Genomic DNA, 23,549 nt, shown 5'->3' with positions numbered 1-23,549 from the left:
AGTTTAGGAAGGAAGACATTGCTAAAATGAAGAGCATGTAGAGGATGGCAAAGGGCCTTGAGCCTATGCCTGAAGGCCTGATGGAGAAGATAGGAACATTTAGCCTGGAGCAGAGAAGATGCATGGGGGCCACAATAGCTTTCTTCAAGAATTTGAAGGGCTTTCATATGGAAGAGGGATAAGATTTGTTCCAGTTGGCCCCAGAAAGAAGAAATAGGAGAAATTCCTAGAAGTTGCCAAGAAATAAATGTAGACTTGGTTTCAGGAAAAACTTCCTAAGAATTAGAGCTACTCCACCTTCAAAAAAAAAAAAAAGGAAGAAAGAAGGAAGGTAGGAAGGAAAGAAGAGAAGGAAAGAAAAGAAAGGAAGAAAGAAAGAAAGAGAAGAAAAGAAGGAAGAAAGGAGGGAGGGAAGGAAGAAAGAAAGAAGAAGAAAGAAAGAAAGAAAAGGAAGGAAGAAAGAGAAGGTAATTGTCATGGAAAGAGGTAGGTTTCTCTTCAAGTAAGGAAGGATGGCTGCTTGTCAACTACATGATAGAAAAGAATCCTTTTGAGAATATATTGAACTAAATGACTGAAGAACTTCTTTCCATTTCTAAAAGACTGTGATTTTATTTTTGGACATGGCCAATGTGAGACTTTCTTTTGCTTGACTACACATATTAAATTCGAGGGTATTCTCTTGCCTTTTTCTGCTGGGGTAGGGTGGAGATAGGGACAGGAAGAAAATTAAACTCTCTTCTACACCCCCCCCACCCCCCGCCAAAAAAAAAAAACAAAACAAACCAGGGTTTATTGAAGCAGTTTTAAATGCACAGAACAGAACAAAAGGAAGTTTAAAGGGAATCACAGACAAGGACAGCTTGAGAAGATAAATATTGAATTTATTATGTACTTTTTTTTTTAAAAGTTGTACATAATAGAAAGTCACAGTTTCATGTGTTCTGCTGTATATATGGAATTGTTAATCTTTTATGGTATCTAAATTCAAAATAAGAATATACAATTTTTTTTAATTCTGTTTTTCTGCTTCCTGGTTTTTAACTTTGGACAAAACTGCAAAGGTAGTAAAAATACTACCCAGTTTTCTCTAATTTTTGTTGTGTTGTTTTTCAATCATATCCAATGCTTTGTGACCCCATTTGGGGTTTTTTTTTGGCAAAGATACTAGAGTGGTTTGCCATTTCCTTCTCGAGCTCATTTTTCAGAAGAGGAAACTGAGATAAACAGGATTAAGTGATTTGCCCAGGGTCACACAGCTAAGAAATGTCTGAGACTGGATTTGAACTTATGAGGATGTCTTTCTGATTCCAAGCCCAGTGCTCTATCCACTGAGCAATCTAGCATGAACTAATGTAAGCCAACTTCTAAGGGGTCTAAGTGGCCCTAGTAGGGGGAAGGGAAAAAGAAATCTATGATCTAAGTCGGACATACAAGCATTAAGCCATTCAGGGGGCTTTGAAAATCCTACAACAGAGCATAAATGAAACAAGTCATATTCCCCAAATCAGTCTGGTTTCCATTCTCTAACTTTGAAAATAATCATCGTATAGCCCACTATTCTCAGGTCCGCAGTCTCTGAGGTGAGCTTTGGCCACTGTGCCTGGCTCTGGGTCTCCACACCTCCTCGTCCGTTCCAGATCCATTCCGTGCCTTCTTTGCTCAGACCATCACCTCTGCCTCCTCCCTGCTGCACACTTGGACCCTGACCCTGGGTCTCCCAACTCAGAGAAGTCAGCTTTTGCCTTATCTTGCCAGGCCTCCATATCAGTACTGCTCCTGATCCTGATCTAATCATGCCATTTATTCTCCCCTTCCCTCCCAGTCCTCCTTTGCAGCTACCCTTTATGTGTTGTTTCTCCTATTAAAATGTAAGCTCCTTGTAGGTAGGAATTACCTTGCTCATTTATACTTGTATCCTGTACACATATAGTAAGCAGGGGATACAAGCAATAAATAAGCAACTAGGTGGCACAGTGGATAGAACACTTGGGCCTGGGCTCAGGAAGACCTGAGTTCAACTCCAGCCTTATACATTTATTAGCTGTGAAACATTGGGGAAATCAATTAGCATCAGTTTCCTCAACTGTAAGATAGGGATAATAAAATACTACCTTCTTCTGTGAGGATTAAATGAGATAATATTTGTAAAGTACTTAGCATTGTGCCCGGCACATTGTAAACATGATATAAATGCTAGTTATTATTATTAAGTGATGAATAAATCCTTTACACTAATCAGATTACTCGATTCATCAATATTCTAACTTTTAAAAAGTTGTTAAGAAACAGCCATGCTACTGTAATGTTAATGGAATAGGAAGATCTTTCGCATCCATTAATAGGCCTATGTGACCACATGTGTTCAATTACAGCTATGATACATCTTGAATCACATAGAGCCCATTGGGGGAGGAACTTGCTTAAAGGGGAAGCTTGCTTAGCTGGAGACATGCTTGTAGGAAGGCTCTCACATCTTTTGGCACAAAGCTAATTAGGCACTGAGTCATGAGGGTTGTGATGCCTTCTGGCTCTAAGCCTATTAGCCCAAAGTGTATATATACTCTGAGGTGAGATTTTGCTTTGGGGTTTCACTTATGAGAAGGACCCTTTGATATCCTGGATAGGACTCTGAGTAGCCATTTGTTCAGAGCCTGCCTCTCCTCCCCCACTACTCAGAGGTACCTGTGCTCCCCCATCTGGTGGTATATGAAGGTGGTTGTATTACTTGTTCAGGCAGTTGGAGCCCTGTCTGTTGGTCTTTGTGCTAATTTCTCTGCTTGTATTTTCTCCACTTCAGGGTACTGACTTTTCCCCTGAACTAGTGAATGTAATTAAAGTAAGATTGTTAACCCTTTAAAGGCTATCTTTCCTTCAAAAGCAAATAAAAAAACCTATGCTAGCAGGCCATCCTGGGTGTGCCAGGGTGCTTGCTGCTACAGTTACATAGGAACAGACTGGTTGAGTAAGCAGATACAGATGGAACTCAGTGTTAGAATCAAGTAAAATTTACAAAGGAGTTAATCTGACAACATTTTAGTAATATGCATGATCCTTATGTATAAACACCGGATAATTCCAGATAAGTATTGAGCAGCAGAAATGGTCTTAACTCATATGACTTGTGTACCCTCACTCCAAGCAGGTCAGAGGGTCATGGATTTAGAGGTGTAAGGGACCTTTGAGGTCATGAGTCCAGCCCTTCCATTTTACAGGTGAGGAAACTGAAGCAAAGAGAAGTTAACTGACTCTCCCAGGCTCACACAGATAATAAGTATGTGATGTGGGATCTGAACCCAGTCTTCCTGACTCCAAGTCCAGTGTCCTATTTTCAACATCAAGTAATTCTGGGTTTATCCGAGGGAAGGATCAGGGAGGAGAAAACTGGGTAGAACAGGAAAGATGTTCTGAGTGTCTAGGAAGGTTCCTAGATCCCCCAAGCTGGCAGAAACTCAAGCCCTTTGATTTTTCAGCAGTTTGGGTGTTCCTACAATCCTTCTCTATGTTGGACTCCTGACTTTCCTGACTTTCTCTCCCATGCTCCATGCCCAGGTACCTTCCTCTTCCCTTCCTCAGATTCCTTTTATGTACATAGTTGCATTAGAATATAAGCTCCTCAAGGGCAGGTACTGATGTACTTTTGGCTTGTATTTGTATTCCTAGTGCTTAGCACAGCACCTGGCACATGTTAATTGTTTAATAAATGCTTGTTGACTTGACTGGTTAGCAGGGACACCCTCACCTAGGTGTTAGGAGTCAGGATAGTCAGGATAGGAAAGATATTGGAGTCCCAAGACACTGAGCTGTAGACCATTCCTGTGGGGTAGGTAGGAGTTGAAAATCAGATCGTGGAGGTCAGAAGGGGCAGCACAGGCCTTCCTCAGACTCTAGAGAAGGAACTGGTTATGCGGGGTGGGGGGGGGCAGAGGGGGAGGGTGGCAGGGAGGCAGGGTACAAAAAGTTGAAGAGTAGCCAATGTCTTTCCTTGAAAAAGTGGTAAGTTTGATGACAGAGAGTTCTTTTCTTTCTCTTGTTCATCCTTTCTCCCTAGTCACAAAGAAGATCTTTTCTTTGCAGGAATTAGCCTTACATAGAATACAGTGATTCACATACATGATTTAAAGGAAGGCTCCTTGCCCCAGTGTGGAACCTCATTCCACATTGACTAAAATTATTCTATTTCTAAATTAATCTGAACTAATAAACAAATACCCCAACAGGGTTAAGGGAGAGACTATTAGTCATTCCCACCTTAAGGTTATGTTGTCCAAGTTCCTTAGATCTGGCAGTGGCTATAAGGCAGGACTATGGTAATAGCTTTGGGCCTTTGACACAGCAGAAAAGAAAAGAAGTGAATGTGGGAGGTGAGACTGAGGCCTGGAGCAGCCCCCAGTCATTAACTCCTCAATAGGCAATAGTGGGATGGGGCAGAGTAAAGAGATCGCCAGATTGGGAATCAGGAAATCAGAGTCTAATCAGTGGCCCTGTCAATGAAGAACTAACTTCATGATGTTTCAAAAATCACATCTCATTTGTAAAATGAGGGCTGAGCTTGACAATCTCTAAGGCTCTTTTCAACTCTGATATGTGATTATTATACCCCCTCATTCCATACTCCCCAATGTCCTCTATAACCAGCATCTTCTTCCTCCTCCTCCTCACCTGCCAGTCCTGGATCTGTACCGGTGCTTAGTGCCTATGGATTGAAAGGAGTTGAAGTTTGAGTCAACTCAGCAATAGCATTTCTTGGAAAGGAGTTCTTAAATTTTTTGTGTTTGTGAAATTGGCCCCTTGGGCAGTCTGGTGAAACCTATGGACTCCTCATTTTTAATGCATAAAATAAAGTTCATAAAAGATTATACAGGAAACCAATTATATGGAAATACAGTTATCAAAACATATGTGTATGTATATGTATACATTTATTACATGTAGGGGAATAATGTTCATGTAGTTCACACATATTGTTGTTGTTCAGTTCAGTCATATCCAACTCCCCATTGATGGTCCCCATTTGGGGGTTTTCCTTGGCAAAAATACTGGAGTGGTTTGCCTTTTCCTTCTCCAGCTCATTTTACAGATGAGGAAACTGAGGCAAACAGGGTTAAGTGACTTGCCCAGGGTCACACAGCTGGTGAAAGTCTGAGGGCAGATTTGAACTCAGAAAGATGAGTCTTCCTGATTCCAAGCCCAATGCTCAACCATCTGCACCACTTGCCTGTTTATATGTATCTTAAACATACACATGTGTGTGTGTATATGTATGTATGCATGCACACACACACACACACACACACACACACACACACACACACAAACAAGGTCATGGACCAAAGATCAAGAACCCATTTTCTAGAGGATCATAAGATTGAACTCAGGAAGGAGCCACAGCAGACATCTGGGACAGTCCCTTTATTTTATAGATGCAGAAGGTAAAACCCAGGCAAGAGAAGTGACTTTCTAAGTGGGAGAGACGAGATTTGAACCCATGCCCTTTGACATCAAAGCCAGCATTCTTTCCACTATGCCATGCTATCTTTTATTTGAGAGAAAGAGAAATTTTGAGAAATAGACATCTGGAGTTCATTCAGTATCTGGAACACTTCTTACATTTAGGACCGTCTGGTATGATGAAAAGAGCAGTGGGTTTGAAATCAAAGCACCTGGCTAATAGTCCCAACTCTGCCACTCTATCCCTACACAACCTCTCCCATGCTCTGTCACAGATCAGACCCTCACCATTTCTTGCCTGGATGAAAGCCTCTTAATTACTATCCCTGCCTCCAGCTTCTCTCTTCTCCAATAATTCCTTCATGCAGCTGCCAAAATTATATCTTCCAAAATACAGATATGACATTAATCTTAACTTCAAAATCTTTAGTAATTTTCTTTTGCTTCTAGGATAAAACATAAACTCCCCAGCCTGGCATTTAAAGCCCTCCTCAAAGTGGTTCAATCCTAGCTTTTCTGACTTATTTGACATTACTTTCCTTCATGCATTATATGTTTCAGCCAAAGCAACTTACCATAGCCATTCTCCAAACTTTCATTCCCTCTCTCATATGCTCCATGTCTGTGCCTTTTCTCAAAATGTCTCTAACTCTGAAAATTCCCTCCTTATCTCACCTCTTAAAGTCCTAGCTTTCCTCAAAGTTCAGCTCAGGTGGTAAATCCTCTGAAAATTCTCCCTTCCTCCCTCCTTCCTTCTCTCCTCTTTTTACTCCCTTCAATAATTCTTTCTTCCCTCTCTCCCTCCCTTTCCTTTTTTTTTCTCCTTCTTTCTTTCTCTCTTGCCTCTGTACTTCCTTCTCTTTCTCCTTTCGTTCTTGTCCTCCTTCCTTCTCTCCTTCTTTCTGCTTCTTTTCTTCTTTCCTTCACCCTCTTTTTTTTCCCCTTTGATCCTTCCTTCTTCCTTCCTTCCTTCCTTCCCTGAATGATCTTGGCAAAGTAATTTTCATTCTCTGAGCTTTAATTTCTTCATTTGTAAAATGAGAGGGTTAGACTTGGTGGTCTCTAGTTTTATCTAATTCTGCCATTTTATGATGAACATATGAGTCTATTCAGTATTCCATCAATCTAGTATTCTCTCTACTATCTTTTTTTTAATGACTTATCCATGTTTTATAACTTAGATCCAAAACACTCATGTATTGGCTCTTTGGATCAACTACTGCCCTCTACTGACTGGATTAAAGCATGTAGAAAGATAGACCACAGAATGAGCAGATTTTTCACTGGCTAGTATATGTTAAGGAGGATTTTGTTTTGGTCTACAAACTGTCTGGTTTGTCTTCCTACTAAGATTCTCAATCATGGGCGAATTCTTTCAGGTTCATCCAGATGTCTTACAAATGTGCACCATTGACCAAAAGGAGAACTAGGCAAGAAAGGATTCTCTATCTCTTATTCTTCCACCACTAAAAAGACCAAACTAACTAACAACAACAACAACCCATATCTTAAATATTATGTGTTCCACAAAGCCTTTCTGGATGCCCTCGTTGGTAATGACCTTTCCATTTGGATTTTATGTAGCATTTTGTTTTGTATTTATCAAGTAATATTGTATATTATTGTTATCTAGCTTTGTATTTTCTGTACCAGACTAAGCTCCATGAGGTCAAGGATTATGTTCCCCGCCCCCCCCCCCAACACACACACACTTAACAGTATTTTATTTTTTCAAATTACACGTAAAAATAGTTTTCAACACTCACTTTTATAAGATTTTGAGTTCCAAATTTTGTACTCTCTCTCCTCCCCGCTCCAAGATGGCAAGCAATCTGATATAGGCTATACACATATGATCATATTAAACATATTTCCACACTAGGCATGTTGTGAAAAAAGAATCAGAACAAAAAGGGAAAATCACGAGGAAGAAAAAAAAAGAAAATAGTCTGCTTCAATTGGCCTTCAGACTTCATAGTTCTTTCTCTGGATATGGATAGCATTTTTCATCATAAGTCTTTTGGAATCGTCTTAGATCCTTACATTGCTGAGAAGAGCTAAGTCTATCAAAGTTGGTCATTGCACCATATTGCTGTTACTGTGTACATGTTCTACTGGTTCTTCTCACTTCACTCAGCATCAGTCCACATTAAGTCTTTTCAGGTTTTTCTGAAATCCGCCTGTTTATCATTTCTTATGGAACAATAGTATTCCATTACATTCATATACCACAACTTGTTCAGCCATTCCCTAATTGATGGGCATCCAATCAATTTTCAATCTTTTGTCACCACAAAAAAAAGAGCTGCTATAAATATTTTTGTACCTGTGTGTCCTTTTCCCTTTTTATGATCTCTCTGGGATACAGACCTAGAAGTGGTATTGCTAGATCAAAGGGTATGCAGTTTTATAGCTCAGGGGCTACGTCTTAACAAATGTACTTTTTCTAGTGCCTAGTCCAGTGATTGGTAAGTGATCTGCATATAGTAGATGTTTAACCAATGTTTGTTGAGTTAAATTGAATTGAAAAAAAGTATTGATAGAATTGACAGTGGGTGAGCTGAACCACTTTGTAAGGAGGATGACACATTAAATTTGGAATGGGCAAAGAATGACAAATGACTATAAGACAGAAGAACAATTAGCTAATTTGTGAACTGATATTATACCTTTATTCTATGGACTAATTTTTAAATTAAGTTATCTTGCCTTGATTAGCACTATCAACATACGCATATTTATTGAAGTGTATGAATCTGGCTCATAAGAATACAAATACTTTCATTTATCAATGGCCGGAATGAATTTTTGTATGAATACTTAGTTTGGGGAATCAAAGTATTAGCAGTATGAATTTGCTAATTGCTTACCTTTACTTCAACCAAGATTACATATACACACACACATACATTTTCCCAGATTATTAGAGCTCTAGACCACCTTTCTTCTTATAGATGATGAAGCTTGGGCCCACTGAAGTTAAGTGATTTTCCCAGGTTAAATAGCTAGCTAGTGGCGGAGTTTAGGCCCTTGAGGCCACATGTGGCCCTCTAGGTCCTCAAGAGCAGCCCTTTGACTGAATCCAAACCTCACAGAGCAAAATCCCTTAATAAAAGGATTTGTTCTGTAAAACTTGGCCTCAGTCAAAAGGCTGCACCCAAGGACCTAGAAAGCCATATGATACCTTGAGACCACAGGTTCTCCACCCCTGGTTTAGGCCCTAACCCAAAACTCCTGACTCAGCTCAGTGCTCTTTCTACTAATAAAGATAGAAACAAGAGAATCATAGGTGTTGAAAGAAACTTAAGTATTTACTTAATTTTAATCCATCCTACTGCTTTCAATCAGGAACATACCTACTACGAATTATGTTAACACTTGGACAAATTGCTTCACATCTTTGGATCTGAGTTTATTCACTGATAAAATGAGGGGTGTGGACTATACAATCTCTAAGATCCTATGAGGACATGGGCCCTGTAAGATTATGAGGGAAGGAGAATATGTGATGATACATGCTACATGCATTTTAAAAAATAATTATTATAAACACATGTAGTGTGAAGGATCTGGTTCTATGGGGAGAAATCAAAACACAAGCACACTGCAGCATCCCCAGACAAGGAAGTGATTAGAGACCATAAATGAGATCAAGGTCAAGTGATCAATATCCACTGACTTAAAAATCTATGGGTCAGCTTAGCTCAGAGGAGAGCTAGAAATGGGCCACCAGAACATGAGATTGGGAGTGAGGGACAGTCCATTATGGCAACCATGTTAGGAGGTCAAGCTTGAGGAGAAGCATCATTAAGGCCTACACTAATGTCACTGAGGTCACATCCTCTAACATCAGTGTAGAACAATGAATAGGAGAGATCATTTTACCACCTAGGGCAGAGTTAACTACTGTAATTCAACTACAGGAATTTTCTTTAGGTGGACCAACCAAGAATAAATAGAGAGGATAGGAGAGCAGGATAAAGAACATCCAAAGCATTATTAATACAGCCACAGGAGAAAGAGGAAAGGCTAAAATCCAAGATGGGGATAGTCTTGTCTGGGTGTCACAGGAAGGGAGGAAAGGAAAAGGAATCTCATCCAGATCCAAGGGTAAGGGAGCATTTCCACACAGTGCATTCCTAAAGCCAGTGAGAACAAGTTCAATTGTCAAACATGTAGGAAAAAAAGTTCCTGCTCAAAGTCCTGGCTTCCCAATCACAGAACTAAAGTTCAGGCAAGAAAAGAGACTAACATTCTAAGTACCTACTATGTGTGTAAGGGCAAGCAAAGTGGGAATTTTTGTTGTCTTTTGTTTTGGAGTGCTTCTCAGCACTAAGGTAATTGAATGCCTTTGATTGAGTCTTGCCTTTGTTTATAGAAAGGCCCACCTTTTGTTAATTAGGTCACAAGAGGTATGAAACCCTTGAGAGGGGTGAAACCCTCACTTCTTGAGAAGTGTGAAGTGCTCTGACCTTGAATAAGTATACTCTGGGGTTAACATTTTGTTTGGGGCTCACTCATTGGAAGAGTGTTGGTGTGGAGACTCTGGGTATCCATTAAAGAGCCCCGCAGCTTTGAAAACCCAGATGTTGATGCTTCTCTCTCTCTGGTAACTATGTATGTATAGCTTTAGCTAGACAGCTAGAAGCCTGTCTGTTGATTTGTGTTATTTGCTCTGTTTATATTTTCTCTGCTTATAATTTCTGTTTGTATTTGCTCTGAAGTTCAGGGTGCTGACTTTTTCCCCTTAACTAAGTAAATGATACATGTATATTTGATTTAAGTGAGATTGTAAACCTCTTTAAGTTGCTTTCCTTAGAAAAGCAGATCAAAGAACCTGTGCTAGCAGTCCTCCTGTGTGCTGGTATTATTGGCCTTACACAGCCACAGTAGCAACAAGTAGCATTGTTGTTACAATGTGCTAGGCAATGGGCTAAACAGTTTATAAATATTATTGCATTTGATCCTCACAACAACCCTGGGGGGTGGGTGCTGGTTTTGTTTCTATTTTACAGTTGAGGGAACTGAGGGAGATGGAAGATAAGTGACTTGCACAGGATTACACAGCTAGTTTGTGTCTGAAGCCAAATTTGAACTCATGTCTTCCTGACTGTAGGCCCAGACCTCTATCCACTGCATCATCTAATTGCCTCTAGCAAGATTTTAAAAGGCTAAGTCAACCCCTTTTGCAAATCAAATCCACTAGACTAGAGCTCTAAGAATAAAAACACACAGGCTAATTGGGATGCAACAAGTTGCTCAGAAAGAGCAAGGACTGGTTCTGTGTAGTTGTCTGCAGTACTGGATTACCTGTAAGAACTGCATAGCTTGTAGAATTTACCCTGTGATACTTTGTGATCCCTTTTAAAATGCCAAGGAGAGTGATACCACTGCCTTTGAGGAGGGCATAAGGGAGAACAGGGAGAAAATGCTCCCCACCTTCTTTATAGAGAGGGCAGAGATTATGAATGAGAATATTATACATACTGGCAGGTACATTTGCTCTGTTAGCTATTTTTGCTTAACTGTGTTTTTTTCCTAATTACAAAGGAAGAAGATATGTGATTACGATATTTAAAAAAACAAACAGTAACCAATGCCTTAGTAAAAATCATTTTTATAAAGGAAAAGGAAAAAAAAAAACTTAAAATGGAACTGGAAGCTAGAGAAACTGAGGGGAAATGGTAGCAAAAAGAAATGACTAGAGGGTCCTTCTTTCTAATGCAAATGTGCAAAGAAATAGAAGTGGCTTCCATTTCTTTAGTCCCAGGGGGTGCTATATATAAGGATGAGGTCAGTGAGAAGGATAAGGCTAGTTGCTAAATGTCCCTGGAGGGAGGCAAATTTGTGCAGTCAGCCAAAGAGCTCTCCCACTTTCCCTTTCAGGTCCTTCCTCCTCCCCTTCTGTGACCTCCACTCCCATCATTCAATCAACAACCCTGAATGAGTAGAAGCCCCCACCCTGTGGTACTCTACCCACTGCAATCCCCTCCTCTCCAATCTCCACCATCAGTTTTCCTCTCCTCCACCCCTCAGTGCAATCTAATTGCCTCATATTCCATTCTCTCAGGGCTTTATTCTCTGTTAACAGGTGTAGAACACATATAAACATATGCCACAAGAACAAAATGGATATGTGATTGAAATATACAAGATCACACCATTAAAAAAAAAAAAGCTTGGAAGACAGCAAAATTAGGTACCTTTCACAGCAATGACCAGAGAGAAGGGATCCTAATCCCTCCCAGGTACTGTTCCTCCGGGGAGTCTTTTGGAGACACAATGTCTTAGCACCATATTCAGTATGGTTTAACTGAACAAATACTTATTAAGTTGCTTTACTTTCTGCAAGGTAGAGTACTAGGGTTTAGAGATACAAAAATGAAAGAAATAGTCCCTGCCCTCAAGGGGACTTAGTATACAACTGAAAATAAAAGGTACTTGGGAGAATGGGTCAGGAAGGTTTCCCAGGAGGTGCCAATAGAGTTAAGCCTTGAAGGTAAGGATTGTGAGAAGCAGAGAAAGAGATGGAGAAGGTTCTAGATATGGTGGAAAACATGTAAATGCATGGAGGCAGGAATGAGAATGGTGGGTCGGGGAAGCAGTTAGTAGCCCGATTTGGTTGCAACACAGAATATGTAAAGGGACTTACATAATGTGAAATAAGGCTGCGAAAGCAGATTGCTGATGGATTGTTGAGAACCCTGAATGCCACGGAAGGAATCTGTCTTTTGTTCTAGAAGCAATAAGGAGCTATAGAAGGCTTTTGAGCAGAGGAGTGAAGAGGTCGAATGTATGCCTTAGAAAGATCATTATGGCAGTTGTGTGGATGATGAATGGAGAGGAGAAACTGGAAGCGAGAAGACCAATTAGGAGTCTAATGCAATACTCCAGGAGAGGGGTAATGAGGGCCTGAACTAGAGTAGTGGCAATGTAAGTGGAGGGAAATGGGGTGTTATATGCTTCAGGAATAGTAACCAGGTCTAGACAGATCATAGAGCCTGAGTAGGAAGGGAACCTTTAGACTTCTGAGGCCAATAGAGCAGACTTAATCTGCTTAAGGTCACAAAGATAGTAAGTAGCAGAGACAAGATCTGAACCTTGGTCCCCTCTCTACATTTCCGGTGCTCTTCCCATACCATATGGCATTTCAGTGAACTAAGGAGGTCTTGCCCATAGACAATATTTCAGAAATATTTATTGAGTTGAATATGTTGCACTTTGGTCCTGTGGGGATTGAAAGTTAAAATGAAATAAAACTCACATGTAGTTTCACTAGGACAATCTCCTCTAGGAGTGTGAGGTAACTTCTGGACTCTCTCTCTTTTTTTTATGTTTCTGATTGAACTCGCTCATCAAGGCTGGGGAAAAAAACCCCACATATAGCCATTGACCTTTCTTTTATTAAAATTTAGAGATTCAGAGAGGGACCCTGCGTGGAGTCTACCAAGCCTTGAGACAGAGATCACTGAGACTTTGCCTTCCTTGAGAAACTTAATTAGTCTTTGTTTAACTGGAATATTTGTTTAGTGGCTCCCAACAGATAGCTACTATTAATCTCAGAATGTAATTTAGCTTAGCTGGCTTACCACCTCCAGGCATTGTTCCACGTTTGATTTTAGTAGAGGCAGAAATTTTTTTTAAGTCTTTTATTCTCTTGGGAGAGCGGGGCTATGTTTAAAGGAACATCACATTTCATCTTGAACCACAAAAGAAGGGGTTGTTTGTGTTCAGATAAGAAAAACTATTGCTCTGATATTTAGGAAGAAGACTGTAACAACCAGAAATAAGATTCTTCCCTCCTCCCACTGCCAAGATCACCATACAGTCTCCAAGTGATCCTTCAAACCTTGGGGAAGTAGAACACATTTAGCATACAAATTGTCACCTCTGCTAAATACAGGAAACCAAGAGAAGAACAAGGAGCCTTTTTGGAATTTTAGAGCTGTTTAGTGATTAATTAACTTTATAGCCTCCTAGAGCTAGAAGGATTTTTAAGAAGTCATTGGGTCTAATCCCTTATCTCCATATGGGTGAAACATCTCCAAAGCAGCAAGGCTGTCCACTCTCTTCTTAAAGAAATAGAGTTGACACATTTTCTCTCCATCATTCATCTCAAATCTCCTGGCCTCCTCTTATTGGGGAACAATATTCTTTGGTGGGCCCACTTGGGGGGCAAAGTTGTAATTAGGAATCCAAATGCCTGGGGCAAATTTAGTTGAAGTGTGTGGGGGAGAGGAAAAAGATAGAAAACTCTATGTCGCTTACTAAGAAAGTCAATGTATACTGGGGCTGGATCCTGGACATCCTATGTATCACAGCTCCTCTAGGTCTGGAGGAATCAGGGCAGGTAGAGTTATGCCAGCCTGGTGATAATAGGATCCTAGAGGGGTGGGGGGAGCTTGGCTCAGTTTCTGTGGAAGACTGCCATTTACTGGAAGGAAATGTGCCTCCACCCCAGATGTTGGTGCTCTGGATTAAAGCCTCAGTCACTCCATGCTAGTTACAGTTTGTCTCAGGCAGATAAACAGGCCCAAACTAACACATGGCAGATTGCTTGGATGGAAAGCCTTACATTGTTCTTTGAGGCATGAATGTATGACCCTCCAAATTTGCGTTACATGCATCCTCTGGCTCTATCCCAAAATTAGAGATAACTCACACTTGGTATGAATTTTAAGCTAGAAGGGATATTAAGGTTCATTTGGTCAAATCCCTTCAGAATCCAGAGTTTCTGACTCCAAGTCCAGTCTTCTTTACCATGTTTCCTACCCCAGATAAGAACTAGAACCTAGACCAGAAATAGAAAATCTGGGTCCTTGAGGCCACGTGTGGCCCTCTAGGTCCTTGGTTGCTGCCTTTTGACTGAGTCTAAGTTTTACAGAACAAATCCTTTTATTAAGGGGATTTGTTCTATGAGTTTGGATTCAGTCAAGAGGCCACACTTGAGGACCTAGAGGGCCACATGTGGCCTCAAGTTACCCACCGCTGACCTAGGCCTTCTGACTACTTCCTCAGTGAAGAGGAAGACTAAACACAAGATGTTTCTAATTAAGAAGGTGCTAAAATTGCCCAATGGTGAGTGATGCTATATTTTCAAACACTCAATCCATAAGCATTTATTAAATGCTACTAGGTACCAGGCACTGTATTAAGTTCTGGGGCTACAAAGACCAAAGAGAAAAACAGTTCTTTCTCTCAAAAAAGCCTACATCCTAACAATGGATATGAAATGTAGAAATATAAATACACATATGTACACATATATATGTGTATGTGTGTACATATACATATGTATATGTGCATATATATCTATATAATACATGCAAAATAAAATTACTATAAGGATGTTTGGGGAAGGAATCCACTGGCAACTGGGGGTGGTAATGTAAGAAATCAGGAAATGTTTCATGGGGAAGGTGACATGTGACCTGAGTCTTAAAGGAAAATAAGGATTTTCGTAGGTGGGCGTGAGGAGGGAGGGAATGCATCCCACATGCAGCAGGGCAATATCACAGAGAAAGGAAATGGAGTGATTTCTATGTTAACAGCAATAGGCCAATATGAGGGGAAATCCCAGAGTGGGTAGATGGGAGTAATATGTAAAATGACTAGAAAGACAGAAATCTCCAGGTTGTAGGGAGCTTTAAATGCCAGAAATAAAGGTTTATATTTGATCCTAGAGGTAATAGGGAAGCACTGGGATTTATCTAATATGGCAATGATGTGGTTAGATCTATACTTTAGGAAGATCACTTTGGCAACTCTTGGGAGGGTTGATTTGAGGGGTGAAAGGCTGGAAGTAGAGAGATGTATAAAAATATTTATGGCTTTTTTTTTGAGGTGATCAAGAATGAGAGTCTGAGAGGGTACCTATCAGTTGGGAAATGGCTGAACTAATTATAGTATATAAAATGTGATAGAATACTATTGTGCTGTAAGAAATGATAAAGATTTCAGAGAAGGTCAAGAAGACTTTTTGAACTGATGCAGCATAAAGTGAATATAACTAGGAGAACAATTTATACAATGACAGCACTACAAAAACAAACAACTTTGAAAGACTTAAGAATTCTTATCAGTGTAATGATCAATCAAGCTGAGATTAAATAATGAATCTGTAGTGACCCTAAGTCAGCATATTTGTGTGATTTCCTATAGCTCTGTTTAGCTCCACATGAGGAAGAGGAGAGAAAGCAAACGGTAAGAGTCCCCTACCAATCAAAACTGGGGGCTTGGAAAGTTTGAGAAGTATAAGGACAAGGAAGCAAGCAATTCAAGAGTAGAGTGGTTTGTCGAGTTTAACTGGTTCTCTAAGAGTTCTTGCTTGGTAAGGGAACAGAGCATGACCAGAGCAGGGGGTGATCATCTTGCAAAGTACTGGGGGTAGAGGCATTGCAGATCATGATGAGGATAAAAAAGTTTCAGAGGAGTAAGGCATAAAAAGAATGATAGGAGATTGTGATTGGAGGAATTTCAGGATTCTTTGATGGGTATGCAGCTTCAATGATAGAGGTATTCTCCCTACTTGTGCATATTGCAAGCCTTCTCACCCTGTATGATTCCTGCCCATTTTTCCCATAAATTCTCAAAGTCCTAGAGAACTCTGTCTAGGTTCTTTTAATATTTTGTTGATTCCAGTGCCAAACTTGAATGATCCCACATTTATCATTCATGATGGTATGCTGGAATTAAATTTGCGGTAGGTCCCATTCTATAGCTATGGATTTCAGTTGGTTTCTTCGCTTTACAATTTTATTTTCTTCCTTCCAACTATGATCAACAACTTCCATTTCTCCTAATGCTCATGGCTTTATATGATGGAAATACTCAAAGAGGGCTTTGTGTCTGTACACCAGTTGATCTGTCATTTATTTATCACTACTATACAATGATCAATCACAATAACCTTCACCCGAGTGGAGCCCTGGAAGGGACCTTAGAGGTCCTGGCTCTTGGAAGGAATAAACAAAAACAAACAAAACAGAAACAAACCAGGGTCCTGAGACTCACTCCTTGACTTAGCCAGGGGTGAAGGATATTCCCAAGATTAGTGAATCACAGGATTTTCATCCTTATCCACTATAGAGTTTTTATTTTATTTTATTTTATTTTATTTTATTTTATTTTATTTTATTTTACTCGCTAATTCTAGGTCCTAGAAACCCAAAAGCAAGTTTGCCCAGATGGTGTGGGAAAATGAGGAAGTTGGGAGAAAGGGAGCTGGCTGATCCTTGGCAAAATCATGAAGTTGGCAAAATCATGAAGTTGGCAAAATCATGAAGTTGACAAAATGTTGTCTTGGGTCCATCCCCACCCTAGTCTCCACAGTCTGTTCCCTTTTACCTCTACTTGGTGTTCCTCCTCCCATGCACTTTACATCATCTCTAGGGAGGACAGTGTTGTATTTTTAAGAAGAGTTTGGAGGGGGAAAAGACAACCCAAAAGGTAGACTTTCTAATAATACTATTTCAGATGTATAATGGGAGGGGGAGGGGTTTGGAGGGAGAGAATTTGGAACTCAAAATTTTAAAAACTGAAGTTAAAATTTTTTTAAAAATTAACAATAATATTTCAAGTGTTGTATTATGCCAAAAGAGGAGATAATTTTGGGCAAGACCTTCCTAGGGCTCTACATACCATGTAATTGTCCTTAACTCATTTGTCTGGAGGTACTTCCAGCCCTAGAAGTGGCTGAGAATAGTGTAAATAGCCACTTAGCAGTAAAGAAAAGGGCAGCTAGTGCCTCCAGTGTAAGCTGGAAGCATTGGAATTGCATTGGAAATCCAGGACCCAGAAGCATCAATATCAACACAAGAATGAGAAGACAACCCGAGCCTGTGATGCCTAGATATCAAGCTGGAGTGCCTCCTTCTTTCTCTTCTTCTTGTCCCTTACCTTCCCTAGCAAATGAAGTGTTAGAAGCCCAAGACACAGAGCAATCCATCTCTCTGTGGTCCCCCAGGTCACTAAGAGAAGGACAAGTGAGAAAGGAGGAAAAAGCAAAGCTGATCTAACTTGTCTGTTAAAACTACTAACAGAAGCCCAACTATACCCATGCACTTTTGCTTCCCTAGCAACTTTTCCAGGAAGAAAGGCAATGACAGCCCAGGGAAGACAGATTTGCTTTGGTTGGATGGATGACGTATCACCTTAAAAGCCATCATGCTGTCCTCTTGATCACTTTAAAGCAGCAGGAACCCAATGACACAGAAAATCTGGCCTGGGATCAGTGACACAGAAAATCTGGCCCTCTGTAGCCCAGATGCAGGAAGTCCATCTCTGGGGATCCTTTATTCAGACAATACAACTGTCTGAGAAGTGACAGTCAATTATGAGAAGTGACAGACAATTCCCTCAAACTGTAATTTCTCATGCTGCCTTTGGTTTCAACCCCATGAAATGACTGGGCCTCGGGTCTGATATAAAAGCCTACAAATTCTGCTCTGGAACACAAACTTCAAAAATCCTAATTTCTAATAGTTCAAAAAGATTCATCATTTCACTGGTGTTAGTACTCTCTCAATAAAGGTGGTCACAGCCCCTCCACGCCCTAGGAAATGATTTTCAGGAATTGCTTGTACAAAAAAAAAAGTTGGCGGCAAACCGTTTACGAATTTGCTATGTCAAAATACCAAAAACAAACCAACACCTGATGGCCAACCTCTGGCTGGCAATATGCCTTAGCTAAGGTACTCCTCAGAGGACAGTTATTCTGTAAGTATACACCATACAATAATGATGACCCTGGACAAACCTTCACCTCTCTGGGTCTCAGTTTCCTCCTCTGCAAAATGAGGTAGTTGGACTATATGACTTCAAAGGTCTGTTCCAGATCTAAATCTGATCCTATGACCTCTAAATGTTGCCTGGAATTCTCAGATGACCAATCTCACCAGACCTGTATCTGAAGCATTTCCAGTTTGACAGGAGCTGGCAGAACTTGGCCTAACCTTCAGGAACCCGGGGTCATTTGCATGTCATGATGAGGCAAGGAGAAGGACTTAATGGAAGAAATATAGGCATATATGCACATGTGTGTATGTGTATATATGTGTGAAAATGTGAATATACACACATACATATACACACATTTATATATAAACACATATATACATACACATACATATATACATGCATTTAGATACCTAATACATATATACTATACACACACACACACACACCAAAGATAATTCCACTCTCCTCTACTTAGCAACTAAAACAATCTTGATTTAATAAAGTTCTGTATTGTCCCTGGCAACAAGTTACTGTGATGGAAAAAGTTTTAGTTCTCCTACCTAAAGGGCATTTGAGATGTGAATGAGTTGCCCTTCCTTTGATCCTGATCCATCCAAAGCATTCCATATCTATTAATGGTCACAGTTCCCACCCCCAAAGACTTACCATCTAGTCAGCAGGAAGGGAAGATGGCGTAAAATATGTACAAAAATAAATATGTTACAGTAAGTGGCATGAAAAACACATAGAAGAGATGGGGGAAGGAGAGATGATTTCTGGCTGTGGCCTCTGCATGCTTGTCTCCCCAGGTGTTCTTTATTGGACATAATGGTCTTACAGCCCAACAGCCCATCAGGGAAGTGTGTGTTATGGCATCAATCTCCTCAAAGCGGTCTCTCCAGGTATGCTCAGTGGAGTGACATCCTCCTACTATATTACTCCTACCATCATGACCACCACCACCACTGTAACTCCTTCCTGGCAGCCAAATGCTTTGTGAAATTCCAATGATAGAGGCTGATCCTCTTGGCCGAGGGCTTTGAACTCTGTCAAAATGGAAATTCTCCAAGGAGGGTTCATACTTTAAGAGATAAAGGACATAACGTTAGTAAAGTTCTTAGCACAGTGCCTGGCACGTGGTAGGTTCTTAATAAATGCTTGCTCCCTTCCCTCCCCTCTTTCTCAGTCACTTAACTTCTCCCTGACTCAGCTTCCTCATCTGTAAAGTGGTAATAACACCTACCTCCCATTGTTGTTGTGAGGCTAAAATAATATCTGCAAAACACATTATAAACCTTGAAGTATTATATAAATTATACTCTATTTTATATTATACTATATATATTTTATATTATATTATATAAATTATATAAATGCTAGCTATTATTGGTAGTTTAGTAGTAGTAGTAGTAGTAGTATTCATGATCATAGAGTTGTTACTGGATCTCATATCACAAGTAGGCTTCTAAAGGGGCTTGGTCAAATGCTCTTTCTGGGGGGAAGGGGAGACTCATTAGCAAGTTTGCCAGCTACAAGCAAAGCTCCAATGATTCAAAGTCAGCAACCATTCTTTTCCAGTGCTCTCAGCTTCAGCTTAGTTGGTTCACTTGATATGGGCTGTAAAAGGCAGGGGACTTATTCCCCACCTAGTATAAGGCTTTGCTACTTCCACAGTGGTCATCAGGCCTCTTGCCAGCCAAGCATTTTGTGACAGAAAATCCAAACCTGGGTGCTAGAGGTGAGCCGCTACCATGCAGGGTCAATCTTCAACATTTGAAATCAATTACTTCTGAAATCTGTGCTCAAAGGGTGAAGAAAAAGATAGGAGTGATCAATGCACAGGGATCAATGATTGAGAGTGCAGGAAAACACCCTGAAATGGGTGGAAGTGGAACATGGCAAGGCCACACTGAGTTAGGAGTATGAGAGGGTGACTGAGCACCCGAGGGAAGCCCAGGGCAGCCAAAAGCTGAGGGAGAGGAAGTAAACCTCAGAAAACTGTACCTTTAATGGGCTGTTTCCTCAGAAGAAGTTTTCTTCCACCGAAGTCTTAGAATGTTTGTTTTTTCCCTTTTGCCAAGTGGAAAAAAAAGCAGTAAATAGCTTCCTCTGGAGAAGCTGAGCTGGCTCAGTGATTCAGAAGGGGAAAAAAGTACCGAGGCTCAGTACTACTCACCTCTGCTGCCAGACAGGGATTCCATCCAGAGGCCATTATTACTTCCTGCATACAATAAATGGCATCCTCTGGGTATGCTAGGGGGCTGAGTATGCCATACAATTAAGGATGTTATTAAATGCCCATTAAAATGTTTGACAGATGGATAGGTCTGGGCACTGGACCTGAGACTGGTGCATACATTCCCAAGCATGTTTAGTTGAGGTAGGATGGTTACAAACAATGAAGGTATTTGTTCTAAAACAGATGGTTGACACTAAAATGAATTAAAGAGATTTGGAACTATGCACCCAAAGTAACTAAATTGTGCCTCTACCCAAAGAATCAAAGAAGGTGAAATGCACCCACACATTCAAAAATATTTATAGCTGTTCTTTCTGTAGTGGCAAAGACCTGGAACTAAGGGTGTATCCATCAAACGGGGGAATATCTGAACAAAATATAGCATATGAATGTAATGTAGTAATATTGTGTTGATAAGAAATGATGAAAGGAAAGTTTTAGAGAAACCAAGGAGGAGTTGTATGAACTGATGTAGAGTGTAGTGAACAGACTCAGGAGAACAATTTACATAGTGACAATAACACAATAAAAATAATGACTTTGAAAGACTTCAAAACTCTGATCACAATGTAATGATCAACCATGATTCCAGAAGACTGATAATGAGGCACATTACTTAGCTCTTGACAGGGAGTAAATGTACTCAGGAAGCAGAATGAGAGACATTTTTGGACATGGCCAATAAAGAATTTGTTTTGCTTAACTATACATATTTGTTAGAAGGCTTCCCCCCAACACACACACACACACACACACAAAACATGTAGGGGAAGGTGGGAGGGAGAGAAAATAAGTGCTTGTTAATTTTTTAAATTTAAATTTAAAATGAATTCTAGGCTGAGGTGCTTGATGTCTGTAAAAGCATCTGGCATAGACTCAGTCTATCCAGCCAACAAAGAGCATAATGTCTAACACAAACCAGAGGTTCACCTCACCTGGTAGGGATGCTCAGGGGTGTTCCTGACTGGAGATGGTGGTAGTAGGGAAGGGGAAAAGCATTTTGTAGTATCTACTATGCGCCAGGTGGGGCAGTTAGGTGGCATAGCAGACAGAGTGCTGGGCCTGGAGTCAGGAAAACTCATCTTCTGAGCTTAAATCTGGCCTCAGACACTTACTAGCTGTGTGACTTTGGGCAAGCCACTTGACCCTGTTTGCCTTAGTACCTCATCTGTAAAATGAGATGGAGAAGGAAACAGCAAACCCCTCCAGTATCTTTGAAACCCCAAGAAAACTCCAAATGGAGTCACAGAAGAGTTGGACATGACTGAAGCGACCGTGTGTGCCAGGCACTATGGTAAGCACTTGATCTCAAAAATGTGAGCCAGGGGCCACTATTATTGCCACTTTACAGTTTAGTAAACTGAGGTAGATAGAGGTTAAGTGACTTGCCCAAGGGTTATACAACTAGTATGTGTCTGAGGCTGTATTTGAGCTCCTTGGTGACTCCAGATCTAACACTCTATCCACTCTGCCCCCTGGCTGCCTGGTGGTAGTGGGAGAGACTCAATCAGTCAGTGACACAGGGCAGGGTGATGTCAGTGCATGGCTGATACAAGATGGACATGGAGATTTACTAGGTCTTGGAGGGCATAGAATTCATGTTGATAAGGGTATCAGGGTCTTTGTTGTTGTTCATCCTTTGTTTTCAAAAAGGATCAATGGCATCACGATGTCGGGGTCAGGGTACAGTGTGTTTGGCTGTGGCGGATCAGTCCAAGACATCTAACAATGAGGAGGACAATGAGGGTGGAAAAGGGGAGGAGGGCTAGGAGATAGACTACTAGGGGAAGACCTGGAGATGTAGATACAGTAGAAAGAGTTGGGGGTCAGAATAGACGCCCTCTGAAGTCCTTTGCTGCTATGGATTTTATGATTCGAAGAACTCCTGGAGTTCTTCTGAGCCATTCAGCTCCTTGTGCCTTTCATTAACTTTCTTAGGCCAACACTAACTGAACTGCCTCTTCCCTGACACTAAGTGAGAGAAGCACAGCTGCCCAGTCTGAGATGTGACTTCAACATGAAAAACAGCAGCTTATGTTAAGTGCTTTAAAGTTTATTATGGCTAGCCCCAAATTTATGTAACACTTTGAGATTTGCAGAATCTTTCTTGATTTGACTTGCCTGAGTGCTTTCAAAAGTCCCTTCTCCACAGCAACCCTGCGAAATAAGCAATGTAACTAATGTATTATCCCCATCTTATAAATGAGGAAAATGAGGCAGAGAGGTTAAAGTGACTTCTTGAAACACTAGGGTCTCAGAATTAGTAAGTGATGAGGTCAGGACTGGAAAAAGAATACTTGTGTTATCTATCTCATATCAAGAGGAAAACAATGTTCTGTAAACCATGAAATCACTAAAGAAATCTGAGCTGCTATATTCTACCTCCAAGTCTGGTCATCTTTTTACTTCACCAAATGGGCTGCTCTAGATAGTTCTAGACTCTCAAACTCAAACTTTCCCCTCCACATCTCCTTACTTTATTAAATACAAAAGCTTTCAAGGTCTCAAAGCCCCTTCCTTGACTCTATGATCCTGTGATTTTCTCAAGGCAATGATATCTTCAAGGAACACCATCCTACCACTGGCTTCGCCAAGAGTAGTGGGAAACTATCAGGACAGCTATACCACAAGGGGAAGGGAGGCCTTTCACACAATAGCAAATTACTTCTGCTTCTAAGGAAGCAAGAGTGTGTGTTAAATCTCTCAGTCTCTAGTTACTGGGAAATCACAATTGGCACAGCAGAGAGACCTTGAGTAAATATTCTTTTCCGTCAGTGACTTTGGCAAAATTGTTAAGGTAGGCTAACATGTGTACAGTCTTCAAATCCTTCTCAGCTAGTTCTCTTACTCTTTTCATACCAGCTCTCTCATTTAGTAACATCTTGCTATCTCAAATTAGTCTCCTTGAAGGAAATGAGGGAGCTAAGAAGTATGGGTGAGGGGCATGTATATTCCAAGTATGAGGAAAATCCTGTGAAAATAATGGAGTTGACAGATGGCATGCTGTATGTGATGAAGAGAAAGACTAGCAGGTTGTACTAGTGTGTAAGGATAGTAGTTTGAAAAATAGGTTAGGAACAGATTGTGAAGGACTTTACATATAAAACAGTCATTAGCCACC

The 23,549-nt window shown here is 40.5% G+C and overlaps 1 protein-coding gene across 1 annotated transcript in view; it reads right to left on the bottom strand.

Moving 5' to 3' along the window:
- Positions 1–23,549, bottom strand: part of RBP1 (retinol binding protein 1) — a 45,118-nt gene that overhangs the window by 3,550 nt on the left and 18,019 nt on the right. The window lies entirely within an intron of this gene.

This window comes from Trichosurus vulpecula, chromosome 2 (genome assembly GCF_011100635.1).
Source record: "Trichosurus vulpecula isolate mTriVul1 chromosome 2, mTriVul1.pri, whole genome shotgun sequence".
NCBI classification, from domain to species: Eukaryota; Metazoa; Chordata; class Mammalia; order Diprotodontia; family Phalangeridae; genus Trichosurus; species Trichosurus vulpecula.
This window is presented reverse-complemented; position numbering and strand designations above follow the sequence as displayed.